The 14,080-nt window shown below is 36.0% G+C and overlaps 1 long non-coding RNA gene across 1 annotated transcript in view; it reads right to left on the reverse strand.

Moving 5' to 3' along the window:
- The window catches only part of LOC148757601 (uncharacterized), a 476,408-nt gene that overhangs the window by 11,005 nt on the left and 451,323 nt on the right, over positions 1-14,080 (reverse strand). The window lies entirely within an intron of this gene.

The following is a 14,080-nucleotide window of genomic DNA, read 5'->3' on the forward strand; positions in this document are numbered from 1 at the left end:
ACCATTTTCTGATTAGTTTGCAAGGATACATGATTCCACAAGAAAAGCTGACATGTAGTGCCCTAATTTCAGCAAAAAATACTCACAATTGGTGCATAAAATCAACAAATCCAAAGAATATGATGGAGAAAACTCAGTTAAAAATGCATTTGCATTTTGAATCTATTTAAAATAATATTTTTTGGCATTATGGAAGTCACTAAAAATAGTGTCAGAATAATGTGTGGTACAGAGTCTAGTTCTAAACTGAAATCACTAAAACCAAGAAATTTCAAAAACAATGAAGCCATTTTAGTGAAATGACTGCCACTAACATAGTAACAATCCTTTTACTGTGAGCAAGAGGATTTTCTATACAACTTTAGTAACATAAATTAGAATACTTTAAAATCCTGTTAATTTCATTGTCAAATAATACAGTAATTACATATTATCAAATATATCTATACATATATATGTGTACACACACACACACATATATGAGTCTATGCTGCTTTTTTCTTTGTTTTTACTGAGAGGCACATACGGTAAAAATGTCGATGTTAGTATAAATAGATTAGTAATAGAAAGGGTGATAATAAATTAATTATTGAGTTTACAATACTATTAACAGAGTGTAAAGAAAAGGTATAAAGAAAAAAAGGAGCCAAGGATGAGTCCTAGGGATCATATTCTAAAGTTGTTTAAACCAAAGTAGGGACATAGTTGTGTGTGTGTGTGTGTGTGTGCGTGTGTGTGTATGCAGGCTCACATCTGTGTGCATACTCCAGGGTGGGGAAAATCAATAGCTGCCTTTTTTACATGATAATGTTGGCATGTCTATTAGATATCAGAATCGGGATCTGTAGGAAGTATTTAAATGAACATCCCTGGGCTGAGTGTGGGGTTATGAAATGATCGGTCAATGTAAGATTCATCAGTACCTAAGTTAAATGCCATAAAACAGAATGAGGTTTCCTAGGCAATAAGTAATGACACAGCAGAGAAGAGGAGCAGGGACTAGTCGTCTTCTAATTCTAGGGAATTCCAATGTCCGAAGGTCAGGAAGTCCTGGGGGAACGAGCCAAGGAGAATGAAACAGAGAGGCCAATGATGTAGGCGGAAAACTTGCAGTGTGTGTACCCTGAAAGCCAAGTGAAAAATTGCTTTAAAGAAGAAGAGATTTGGTCAAATGCGGATGAGAGGTTGGCTGAGAGGAGAACAGCAGGATTTGACAATCTGGAGGTCACTGGTAATCTTAACAGAGGTAATTTCAGTGGAGTGGTTCAAATGAAAGCCTGACAAGGAAGTAGAACAGACAGAATAGACAGTTTTTTGTGTGTGAAAATTTGCTGTAGAGGGTACATAGAAACATCTCTTCACCACTTTCACTAACTGTTTTGAACTTCCTGAAGCTCCCAAATACGTTGTCAGTTGGTTTCCACAGCTTTGCACATGCTCTGCATATTCTTCATGAAATGCTGTTCCCTTCTCTTTACTCATGATGCACACCCATACCCTACTCAAGAGTGATTGCCTAGGGAATCCCAAGCTATCAGAGATTCAGATGAGTTGGGGGTGCCAGCTTCATTCACCAATTCACAGCTAAAACATAGTAAGTTTTGTCCTGAAGCTCGAAGCTCCCGTAGCTAACTGCATCGAGACATTCATTAAAACAAATCCCATTGCTTCTTTAAGATTTGTTATTCCAGTCTCCCCAGTTAGCCTGTTATTTTCCCAAATGCATAGACTATGTCCTTTAACTCTTCAGTGCCCAATACTAAGCAAATCCTCAATATGATCATGTATCACCAACCACATTTTCCCACAATTCACATAACTCAAATTATCTAAAGATAAGTAAGTGAATGAAAAATAAATAAAGAAATGAAAACACTTGGCTATATAAGAACTATAGCAAATAAGAGAACGTATTCAAATTTAACTTTCTTACAATCATTAGCATTTCTGTCTTTGGAATCTATAAGAAAAAGTAGAAGGGAAAGAAAGGGAGGGAGAAAAGGAGGAAGGGAGCGAGGGAAAGAAAGAGAGAGAGAGAGAGAGAGAGAGAGAGAGAGAGAGAGAGAGAGAGAGAGAGAGGTTAGAAAGAAGGCAAAACAAAGTATATTTTGTGACATGATCAAAGTTTTCTAGTAAACCTCAAAGCAATTACAGACTTAAATGAGCTATGTCCTAGTTTTCTTATTGTGTTATATTTGTGCTAGATTCTCCCAGTATGTGAGCTGCTCCAAAGGAATTTCTTAGGTGCTTTTGAAATCTGTATTAATATCACAGACCAGTTTGCCTCTCTTGGGTACTTCTGTTTTAGAGACCCTGATGGCACACCAGTGGCCAAAGAAGTCAGTGTAACTGCCTGAAACAGTTGATATGCCCTCTGAGGAATGGAGAAAGGCACTGGGTGGTTGGATTTTTATTCTGTTCTTATTCCATAGATCTGACCTTGACATTTGACTTATAGCATTTCCACTCAGTTATCTCAGTTGAAAACAGTTGGAAGCTGGGAGGAATAGGAGAATATTTTATTTAGACAAAATGTTAAATTGATAAGTATTTCAAAATAATCTCTGGTTTACACAAACATACCAGATAGGGCATAGAATGAGTCACATTGCTACTAATGCAATCTCCTTTTAAAAAAAGTTCATTTTCAGGGGGCGGAGGTAGTGGGGCTGAAAAGACTCTATCATTTCTTTACTTTGTGATTCTCCCCAGTAATACAGAACATCTCAAAAGCAGGAGATTTGAACTCAAATTTGTATAGCAAGTTCCACAAATCATTCATTCATAGCTCTATTTATAAACAGTCACATTAAAGAAGGATCAAATTCAAACACTTTGAATTTCAGTACCTTTCCAAACTATTGTGTGTTTGTGAGTACATGAATGCATGTGTCTTTTATACTTAAATCTGACCACTAATGAACTAAAAACTAGCTACAAATTTTTCTAACTACAAATTGAGTATCACTTATATTAAGTAGTAAACATAGCAAATGCAATATAGACTCTCTCAAATGAGACCGAAAGCAAAGAGAAGGAACAATGTCATCTCTTCCTTTTCAAAATGTGGGTGCATACAGCGATAAAGCAGGATAAATATAAATTATATTAAATAAAGACATTTAAAGTGCCATGAGGTCCTCAAAGTAAGCATCATCAGCACTGCTGTTGTGATAATAATAACAATACAGGAATTTGTCAGGAACATACTTAAATCATGTGCAAAGGCAGAGACAACACAAGGAAGTAATTATAATACTAAGCTACTTGGGTCATTACCCTTATATCCAAATACACCTCAAAGAAGTTAAGCAGTTTCTAATATACTACACATAACAGGAAACTCAAAAGAAGAAATAGCACACAGAATAGATTGGACTAGAATCTCTCTTCTGCCCATGTATCCCTGGGACACTTGGCTAATGTTATATGTTTTTGTAGCTTGCTAAATGCTACCATATAAAATTTGCTTATATTAGTTCCCCTGCTATTGAGAAAGACCTGTCTTCGGTTTTCTATTTTTGTATCTTTAATTTCTACCATGCAGTAAATGCTCAATAAATATTTGTTAAATATTTATTAAAATGCATTACAGGAATAGATTTGCGTTGAGATAAAATGGAATCTGAACACTAATAGTTCTTGAGAGGAACGGGGAATTAGATGCTGATAGGTTTAAAACCTTTCCACAATTCCCTATGCCTGCCAAGTAAAGCCCGTGAAAGGACATTTCATGCACGGGCATGTGCTTTAAGGAAAGAACACTGGTTACACTGTGCAAAATGAATGGTGGGAATGAAAGTCTGAGCTCCAGCAGACCACTTACGAGTCTATTAAAATACTCCATGTGAGATGTATCACAGACCTGAATTAGGACAGTACTGTTAAATATGAGTGATATTCTTTAGGTAGAATAGGTAGGACTTGGCCATCAATTAAATCTAGTAATGCCATAGATGGTGACTTTTGGAGCTGAGTGATCCTGAGGCTAGTTGGTCGTGACAAAAATAAATAAATAAACAAACAAACAAACAAATAAATAAATAAATAAATAAATAAATAAAATGGAGAAGGGCAGAATAGCTCTGGGGAGATAAAATTCTCTCCATGTTGGCTACATACTCTCAATGACTTCTAGGCACCGCATATGTGCCTTGGTAATGCATGCTGCTATCTTCTTTAAATAAAAGTAATGTAATTTTGACTCATTTCCTTTTATTTTATCTGCAGTGAAGGGTGAAAATAATTGCTTGGATTCCATTTTATCCTCTCAAAACGTGTTTTCAGCTTAGCCTTTCACATCCTAAATTCTACTTTAACCATCCATCACGCTTCCATTACCTGGTTCAATCACCATGATCTTCATACATACATCAGCCTTATTTAGGTTGAGAAATTAAAAAAAAAAAAAGAAAAGCATGAGGAAATCCTTCTGAAGCAGTTATGGTGTTCTAAGATTTGGGGGCATGGAAGTGATGCTCCCATACCGCCACTGTCACAGTTAACTCACAAACCTGGATGTTCTTTAGGAGTAGAAATTGATGCCACTCTTCTTGAAAATTCTTACTTTAATCATTGGGGGCAGGGAGACGGGTACAGTGCAGCACCGTCTCGTGGACAGCTTCCTACTCAAACCACCTCTCCTCAGGGAAGTCATGACTGGTTTTCGTTACTCAGGCAAAGCCAACTATTGTATCCTCCTGTTCCTCTCCTTCATAGCACGTGCCACAATTGTGAATTTATTTCCATGTGCATAACTATTTGATTAAAGTCTGCTTTCCTCACCAGACTATACCTTCATGAGATTATATCTGTTTTTACTCAATATTATATTGATAATGCTCAGTATAAGCCCTGGCAAAACAAAAATGTCCAATAAATATGCAATGAAAGAGTGAAAGAGGATGGAAAATTAATGTCAATAGGGAAGAGAATTCTGAGTCTCAAATACATGATTCCACTGTTCTATTTAACTCTAGGAAACTGATTTGTTACCCTATGAGATAGTTTCGGGATAGTCAGTTTTCAGAATCCTCTTTATAAATGAAGAAATTATGTATTACAGAAATCTCAGATATATATGTTATTTCAATAATGACCTTAGCACACAAATATAATATAAAAGAAATAGAGACGAAGTCTTAGAGAAAAATCTTATCTGTGTATTAGATCTGCCAGCAAGCTTCAAAGGAATAGGGAATGAATTTTTGATCTACTTATATGCATGAGATAGTTTGTTACAAACATTTATTTTTAGAGGTTGTTATTTTCTAAATGCACAATAAATTGCGTTATTTGCATAATAGAAGTGTTTGCTTCTTTGATTTTCTATCCAGATTGGGCATTATTAAAATTTAGTCATACTTGAGATGAGTGCTTTGACACTGAGTGTAAGTGTAAAGTGCATATCCCCATTATAACTTTTTATTTTCACTATTCCCAGACTATAGAAAGCACACATCCTATCTATAACACATTCTGTCCTTCAGAAAGTTTTGAGGATGGAGCTTAAATGCAAACATCAGTGAAAAACATCTTGGAAATCTGGGTTGAAAAAAGTAACTTGCTCTTCATAGCTTCAATGTGCCTTGTGCAATGCCTAACAGAGCCAACAAATATGTAATGGATGGATGTTCAATGAAGGAAAATAACAAGTTATTTTCAATTGCAAGTATTTTTATAAGGCCAGCAGCATAACTGCGTCACTCAGCTTTCTTACTGGTAAATGTATGTAACGATGTTATGCTTGGTAAAAGGACATTTTCTAATGAATCCAACTTAACTGAAATTAAGCAATTATTAAGTTATTTAAAATTTCTAGGTATTGTGTTGAGCACAAAACCTTTTTTTTTAAATTTAGAATTATAATACAGTTCATTATAATATCACATTTAAGTAAATGAATATGCAAATCTCACACTTTGGGTTCTGTGGCTTTCACACCATTTCTTTCTTTTGTTTCTTTATTAGTTTCAGGTGTACAAAATAACATAGTGATCATACATGTATATACCTCACAAAGTGATAACCCTTATAAGTCTTTTATGTATCTGACACTATACATAGTTATTAAAATATTATTGACTATATTACCTATGCTATAGTTTATATCCCGTGACTGTTTTTTTTTTACTGTTCACATTCAATATTATTTTATGTTAGTTTCATTTTTTCTTTATGTATTCCAAATCAATAAAATAACAAACAACACCCCCACCCCCCCAAAAAAAAAAGTGGGAGAGGACTTTGAACACCTGATACAATGATACACTAAAAATTCTTTTCAGGATAACATGTAGGCTAGAAGATACACCTTCTCTGTATTCTTGCTTACTGAATATGGTGATGAGTGGACATCGGATGCCACACTGCAGAGAGTCTGTAGAAGTGCTTAGAAATGTGGTGCGAAGAATCACTGCAAAGTGCCAGAAAGTAAAAATTATTAGTGAGACTCTCTCTAACAGCTGACAGCCATCCACCAAGAGGTTTCCTGGATATTGGACAGAGTGAGCACTTCTGATTCGGCCACCCTAAGTCTTAGCAGAGAATAGCAGATGCCAGACATTAAATCTTCAAGTTTCCTTTGCCTGGGATATTCCTCCTTTGATTTTAGAACCTGTCCCAAATTTCTCATTTGCGAGTCCTACATTATAAAACTTGGTTGGTACAGTTCGAGGTGTAACGAAAAAAAAATCACTCTGACAATTTATATCACTAACGTAAACTGAGGATACGCTCTCTCTTTACTGTACTTTTATTTCCCTGAGGACAGGGTCTGTGTATTATTATTCATCCTTATATCCCTAATACCCAACATGATATCTAGAACTTTGAAGGTGCTCAGTAATGATAACTGAATGACTAAAATTATATTATTAATAGTTTCCTTTGACTGGACATTTAAAATAGATACAGTGATATGCTGTATATTATCTAGTGCCCGGTAACTCATTTTTTTATTTTCCCAGCATGATTTGATGTGTCACGTCCCCCATTCATACATGCAGTAAGTGATTCTTAGGAAAAATTGCACCACATAACACAGCCTTGGACACAGAATAGATTCTTAGTACATCTAGGTGTTGTGTTCTGGTTTAAGTTCCATAAGAGCTTTCTCTACTCTATTATCATAGAAACAAACAATATGCATTTTATGTAATATCATTTTAAAAGGCACTCTGGGAACAACTGGGGTTTAAAAACAGTAACCAGAGTTTAAATCGGTTTTGTCAATTGGTATTTGGATACTCTAGGGGAAATCACTTAATGTATTTGAGTATTGGCTTTTTTATCTATAATAATGGAGATAATGTCTATGGTACAGGGTACAGTGATGATCACATAAGTCAATGTACTTAAAATGTCCAGCACATTGTTTATTACAAAGAAGACCCCAAATAAATGGCATTATACATGTACCTACTTAGTAACTTCTTTTATTGATATATTTTAAAGGTTTAAGATAACATTAGTAAACAAATCAAAACAAGAATAAGTTAAGAATGACAATAAACTATGCACCATAGTTTAAAGTGCATCTAAGCCTGAGGAATTGACCATTCTTAAAACAACAACAACAAACAAACAAACAAAAAACGTTTTTAAAGTGAAGTTGGCATTTACTTTGGAGGTTTGAAGCATCCTACATAAATTACATGTAATAATTTTAAAGTAGGTAGTTCAGTTTATGCATATAGTTTGATCTTTTTTTAATTTAATTGGCTATGGGTAGGATATGCGTACCAAGCTTTCTTAACAAAAGCTAGGGAAGGGGGAGTTCACAGTGCTGGGCATGAGATGATTAAATGAAATTCAGGTGAGCTGTCACAGCCCAGCAAGTGGGAAATGGTTAACGGTATTACCCTGAGAATTGTAAGATTACACAGGAAATGGCCTGGTGTTACACAGGAAGAGGTGTCACTGCCATCTCTCTGCCCAAGAGTTTAAGCTTAAAAGTCAACAGGAAGGTATTGTTCATGACCAAAAGAGCAGAGTTAAAATGTCTCTTCCATCAGAGTAGAAAATGAAAGAACAAAGACTATTCAAAATAGGGTAGAAATTCAAGAATTGTGCAAACAAGGACAAAAACCTTTGCCTGTAAAATGTAATGACCAGTGTCATTTTAGAGCTACCGAGTTAAGGAAGGCATATCCTCCTCAGGAATAGCATGGTTAGAAGTTGAAAAGATCACACGGATTTGGAAGAGTATTAGTGCGGCTGACCTTTCCTCCACGTAAGTCTTGACAAGAATACAGAATCCTATTGTAAAGGATCCAGGGATATGGGTAGCTCAGGGCAGCAGAAGCAAAGGAAAACCTGGACCCTGCAAGAAGAGGAATGAGGAAGAACAGTTCATTCTGTAAACCCTAATTAGTTGAAGTTTTTCGAATTTTTAGTGATGAGGGAATTAGAAAACCTTATCAGAATCAACTTAGAGAATTTGAAATGCGTAAGACAATCACATGTGTAAGATAACTAACTGTAAAGTATAAAGCGCACAGTTCTCTATACAGGTGTCACCTGCTTTTCAAAAGTTCATTTTATAGCCACTTCGTTTTTACAGACGACCTACATTAGTCGTACATGTTTTCTTTAACAGAGAAAGGCAAGAATTTTCGCTTTTGCGAGAAAAAGCGAGAAGTGGCAACAGTGTCCGTCCAGCACTGCTTGGTAGCTGTGTTACAGAGGCAGCACACATCCCAGGCAGCGAGACAGCCCGCCAGGCTCCTTCCCCGGGAACCACCCTGAGCAACACCGCATCAAGCAGCCAGAACTTTGGACTGTGCCTCTGAGCATCTGTATTTATCTTGACTTACTCTGTGGATTCATTGCTGCAAAGTATCAGAAGAGCCTCAGAGTTCATAAGGGTGTTATGCTTCGCCTAAAATTTGCCACAAGTAAGCATTTTGATTGTGGCAAACGAAATAAAGACATTGTGCGTGCACAGAACTTGCCTGCGTTCACCATTCCTACTATTTACACACAGTGAGAAAGGATCTTGAAAGCTGCAAAAGTTCCTATTGCTTCTTCTGGGAGCAAAATGGTCTGTTTTGGTCAGCAGTCAGGAATGGATAAAACAAAAGGTCTACTGCTTGATTGGATTGATGGGTGTACAAAGTGTGTGGGGGGCGGTGTTTATTACATCATTTCTGCTTTTACTATCTATTGGGGCAGGTTTAGATTTTATGTGCTGTTTGGTATGATCTGGTAGGTTATGTTTTGGATCTGGGAACACTCCATTTTTTTTCCGTATAAATTCATGGAAATGGCTTCTTTGCTTTATGTCATTTTGGCTTATGAAGAATTTTATAGGACCGCCCTACTTTCAGATGGGGTGGTGGTGGTGGGGGGGGATCTGTACATTGTTTGGGTATTTGTTAACAAATTATTTTAGTATGAATATTCTGAGTTGAAAAACTCATCTGAGAAGCAACACAGATAATAATTTATCAAATAGATTAAACCTGAAAAGTTATGCAAACTATACTATCACCTCCACAGGATATGTGGTATTGGCCTATTTTAACATGGAATGCCTATGTCTGACATATTATTTATTTAAAGGAGACATTTTCTTTGAAAATATAGTTTAAGCATAATTAAATTCTCTGTGGAAATTCTCCCAAATCATACTTTTCAAAATTATTTTCCAAGACCTTCTAGTATACTTAAATAACAAGGTGTTTTTTATTTTTTCTAAAAGGAAAAATTCTTCGACACGATAGTCTTCCTTCACACTACATTTAGAATTGAGCTTCCCCCAAGAAATGCTGTCAGAGGGCTATTGGCACCATTAGCTGAATACCCTGAAGTTTTTCTTCAGTAGAAAATATTGTGGTGATACACAGGAACAAACAAAAAAGAAAAAGATTGAAGTAATATTCCTGATAGTATAACAAGGTGTTAGCTTGTTATCATGGGGTGAAGTTCATTTTCAGCTATTCATTTGTGTTGTATGAAAGCACGGCTCTCTCCTGAGCTCCTTGGCACAAATCCACAGAGGAAATAAAAATTCAACAATACGCTGTAAGTCAGAAACTCATGCCATTTGCTGTTCAACAGACATCAACGCAAAAGAGTCAATAAACCTAAATGGCCAGTCAATTCAGTGATCTAACTGAATCTTCATTCCACCATTAATATTTCCATTACTTCAGTACTATTTGTTGAGTGACTTATATGCTAAGACTTATCTTAGCCTCTGAACATTGTAAGGTCCCATGTCCAATGGGATTCCAGTCTGGCGGGAAAGCAAATAAAGCCAAAAAAAAAAAAAAAAAAAAAAAGGCAATTACAACGAATCATAAAATACATTATGATGAAAGAGAGGATCGACATGAAATTTAGGTGTGGGAGAGGTAGTGAAAAAAGATGACCCGGGGAATTTGAAGCAAAATTAGGACAGCTTTAGGATTATTTAAGGACATATGATGAGTGAATATGTTGCTCTCTCCATCCAGAATTAAAATGAGGACTGAGAACTGAAGAAATTCCCATATAATCAAAGTATGAGTTAAAGATGGTGGGGGGCTGAGGTAGAGCTGAGGAAGAGCATGTCTATATCAAAGTCCTTCGGGGAACAGATCCCTAATTTCTACTCCTGTCTACAAAAGGGAAATGGAAAGTCATTAGGGGATTTTAAGTAATTTAAAAGCTTGCAAACACAAATATGATCACTGTCTGTTGCAGAGGATCGAGACTGACTATAAGATCATTTCAGTGCCTATGGCAGTTTTTCAACTGAGTGAATACAGTGACTTCAAGTACAGAACTGGTGGTAAGAATGGAGACAATTCAGACAACTAGAGAAGGGGCATGGAACAGATCGATAAACTTCATTGATATTTTTTCTCTACGTGCAAAGTTTAGGCTGATGTTCTAGTTTAGGATGTGGACAGCAATAAGTGAAGTGATGCCATCCAACGCCATACTCAATAGAGCCGACAGGAAATATCCATCAATCTGAGTGTGACCTTAGTACCACCACTCTTCCTTGACAATACCAAGGAACACTGAGGTAGTTTCTTTATCACTGTGCACCAATGATTCAAACAAGAGTGGAGAATCTTGCTAGAAGTGCATGGAAGTCTGTGAGGCTCTGCCCAGAATCACCGAAGGTGGCATCAGGATTACGCGGGGCTCTTGTGATTTCACCCATTATTCCTTCCCTTTCTAATTCGGATACCTGCCCCTCTCCCACTCTCTCACTTTGCTCTAGTTACAGTGTCTTGCTATTCCTGGAACAAATTTGCACACTTAGCAATTACCATTTACTTTTGGTTTCTGCCTCTACTTTCTTTCCCTTACCCTGTTTTATTTTCATTACTAGCATTTCTTACCACCTAATATAGTATATGTGTTTAATTGCCCATTTATTTTCTGTCTCTCTCACCAACAGTTCCCTCCTTCTCAGGCAATGTAAGCTGAATGAGACCAGAGAATGTTTTGTGTGTTTTTTTTCTGTCTGAATTTTTGCAGAATGAGAAAAAGGAAAGAATGGAAGAGGAAAGAAAGGAAAGAGGAATGAAGGAAAGATGGAAGGAAGGAAGGAAGGAAGGAAGGAAGGAAGGAAGGAAGGAAGGAAGGAAGGAAGGAAGGAAGGAAGGAAGGAGGAGGGAAAAAAGGAAGGAGGAAGAAATGAAGGGGAAAATACAGCAGGGAAACATTTTTTTTTTAGTGTAAGGTGTTTTATATAATGTATTTAGGTTGACAATTAACTAGAAATGTTTTGACTGTTAATATATTTGTCTCTACTATAAAAGAATTGAAGATAATCATATACCATTAATAGTATTTATCATATGCCATTAATAATCTGAACAGTCTGTGAACTCTCACTTATTTATATGCATTTTCTCTTATTGAAACTGCAAGCTTCTATTAATCAGGGATAATTTCTCCATTATCTTTGCAATAAGAAAATCCAAATTATTAAACAAATGATTATTTGTTTAATTGAATAAGAGTTATGATATTCTTCAAAAAACACAAAGGAATTTTAGTTACAAAATTTTGTATTGTGCTTATAGTAAACAAGTTTACTATGGTAATAAGTAGATCCGAATACCTACCATTTATTGATTAATACTTGTCAGACAGTATACTAGCTGCCATATGCATGTCAATATATTCCTTTCTCAAAATAAACCTTTCAATTAGATAATATCTTCATGTCACAGATATAGAGAGAAGGCTTAGAGAGAAAAAAATGACAATTTGATATGGTTCATTAATAAGAAAACTGAAATTTGACTCTAGGTCTGCTTATTTCCAGTGTATATATTTTTCTCAATGTTCAAAGACTTGGTCTTATTTTGGTTTGTCATTGTAGATGCAAGTAAAGCAATTATTTCCTGAACAATTCAATAAACACTTATCAAGTGTGATTATATACTTGTATGCCTACCTGCCTGCATATCGAGCTGTCAATTTATTTATTTATTTTGTCCCCCCTTTTAAGCTGCCTTATTTCCATTTCAGAACAAAGATTTATTAAATATAGTATGATAAAATTAATTTTAAAATAAGTGAGAAAAATGAAGAAGAGGATTAAGTGTGATTAACAAAGATAGAGCTAGAATAAGGTTATCATTCTACATAATACTGAGTCTGATGAATTTACTCAAGGCTAGCCAAGAATTCATCTCTATTTCTTTTTTTTTCTTATTAAATTTATTGGGGTGACAATTGTTACCAAAATTGCATAAATTTCAGGTGTACAATTCTGTATTACATCATCTATAAATCCCATTGTGTGTTCACCACCCAGAGTCAGTTCTCCTTTCATCACCATATATTTGATCCCCCTTACCCTCATCTCCCACCCCCCACCCCCTTTACCCTCTGATAACCACTAAACTATTGTCTGTGTCTATGAGTTTTTGTTTCTCATTTGTTTGTCTTGTTCTTTTGTTGTTTTTGGTTTATATACCACATATCAGTGAAATCATATGGTTCTCTGCTTTCTCTGTCTGACTTATTTCGCTTAGCATCATACTCTCAAGATCCATCCATGTTGTCACAAATGTTCATTTCTAATAGTTACACACTATTGAGGGAATATGAGTTCACCACATTTACAATCAGTAATATGGGAAAAAAGAGAACCAAAACAAAAGTACATTTGGGGTAAGTATCCTTATTCCCAATGATGACAACTGAAAATTATTCTTTATGATTAGATCGTAGTTGGCCATCAGGAGGCACCCAATGAAGACTCAGTGAATGAATCACTGAAATCACAAGCAGCAGCCTCTAGCACATGCAAGGATTTCTTGCGGTTCTTTAATAGTAAGGCCTTCAATATAGTTCATGGCAACATGCCCAAATTTCTTTTATTCAGTGCAGTTATGTGGTGATAAAAATCTATGCTGACCATCCATATAATACCTGGCAGCTTTAATTTGCAGATACATTCTAGGACACATAGAAGAACATTTCTATCATGTGTCTGATAGTGTGCAAAGTAGTGGGAAATAGGTCTGGATATTACCTTTTGTAGTTCACCACCAAAGGGAAGAAAACGACATACAATGAAAGAAGTATATGAAAGACTGAATGGGGAAGTCATGAGGTATATATAAGACATAAAGGAAAAAGGTGAAAGTTACATGTGAAAACTGGGTGAAAAGAAGCATAGATGATATGTTAATACCCTATTCTCAGTCAGGATACATTAGGTTTTGCCTCTGTAACAAACACCCCTTCATCCCAATCTCCAGTTGAATGGAATAAAACTTTATTTCTCACTTACGTTGCATGTCCAATAGAGTTTAATGGAGACACTAATTCTTATTGGCAGTGTGTAGACTCTGGCCTCTCAGGGGCCCCCAGGACTCCTGCTTCCTGTTCACATTTTTGTAATCCTCTTCTGTTGAGTATTCACCAGTAGAATATGGCAAAGGTGATAATATGTCACTTCCACTATTAGGTCATATTATATAATAAAGTCTGCACTTTGCTGACAGATTGTTTTCTAGAGACCTTCCTTGCTGGCTGGCTGAAATAAGTGGCCATGTTGGGAAAGCACATGTGACAAGGAACTGTGGGCAGCCTCTAGAAACTGCAGGTAGCCTCTAGA

This window comes from Rhinolophus sinicus, chromosome 8 (genome assembly GCF_057876585.1).
Source record: "Rhinolophus sinicus isolate RSI-liver-muscle chromosome 8, RSI-T2T, whole genome shotgun sequence".
NCBI classification, from domain to species: Eukaryota; Metazoa; Chordata; class Mammalia; order Chiroptera; family Rhinolophidae; genus Rhinolophus; species Rhinolophus sinicus.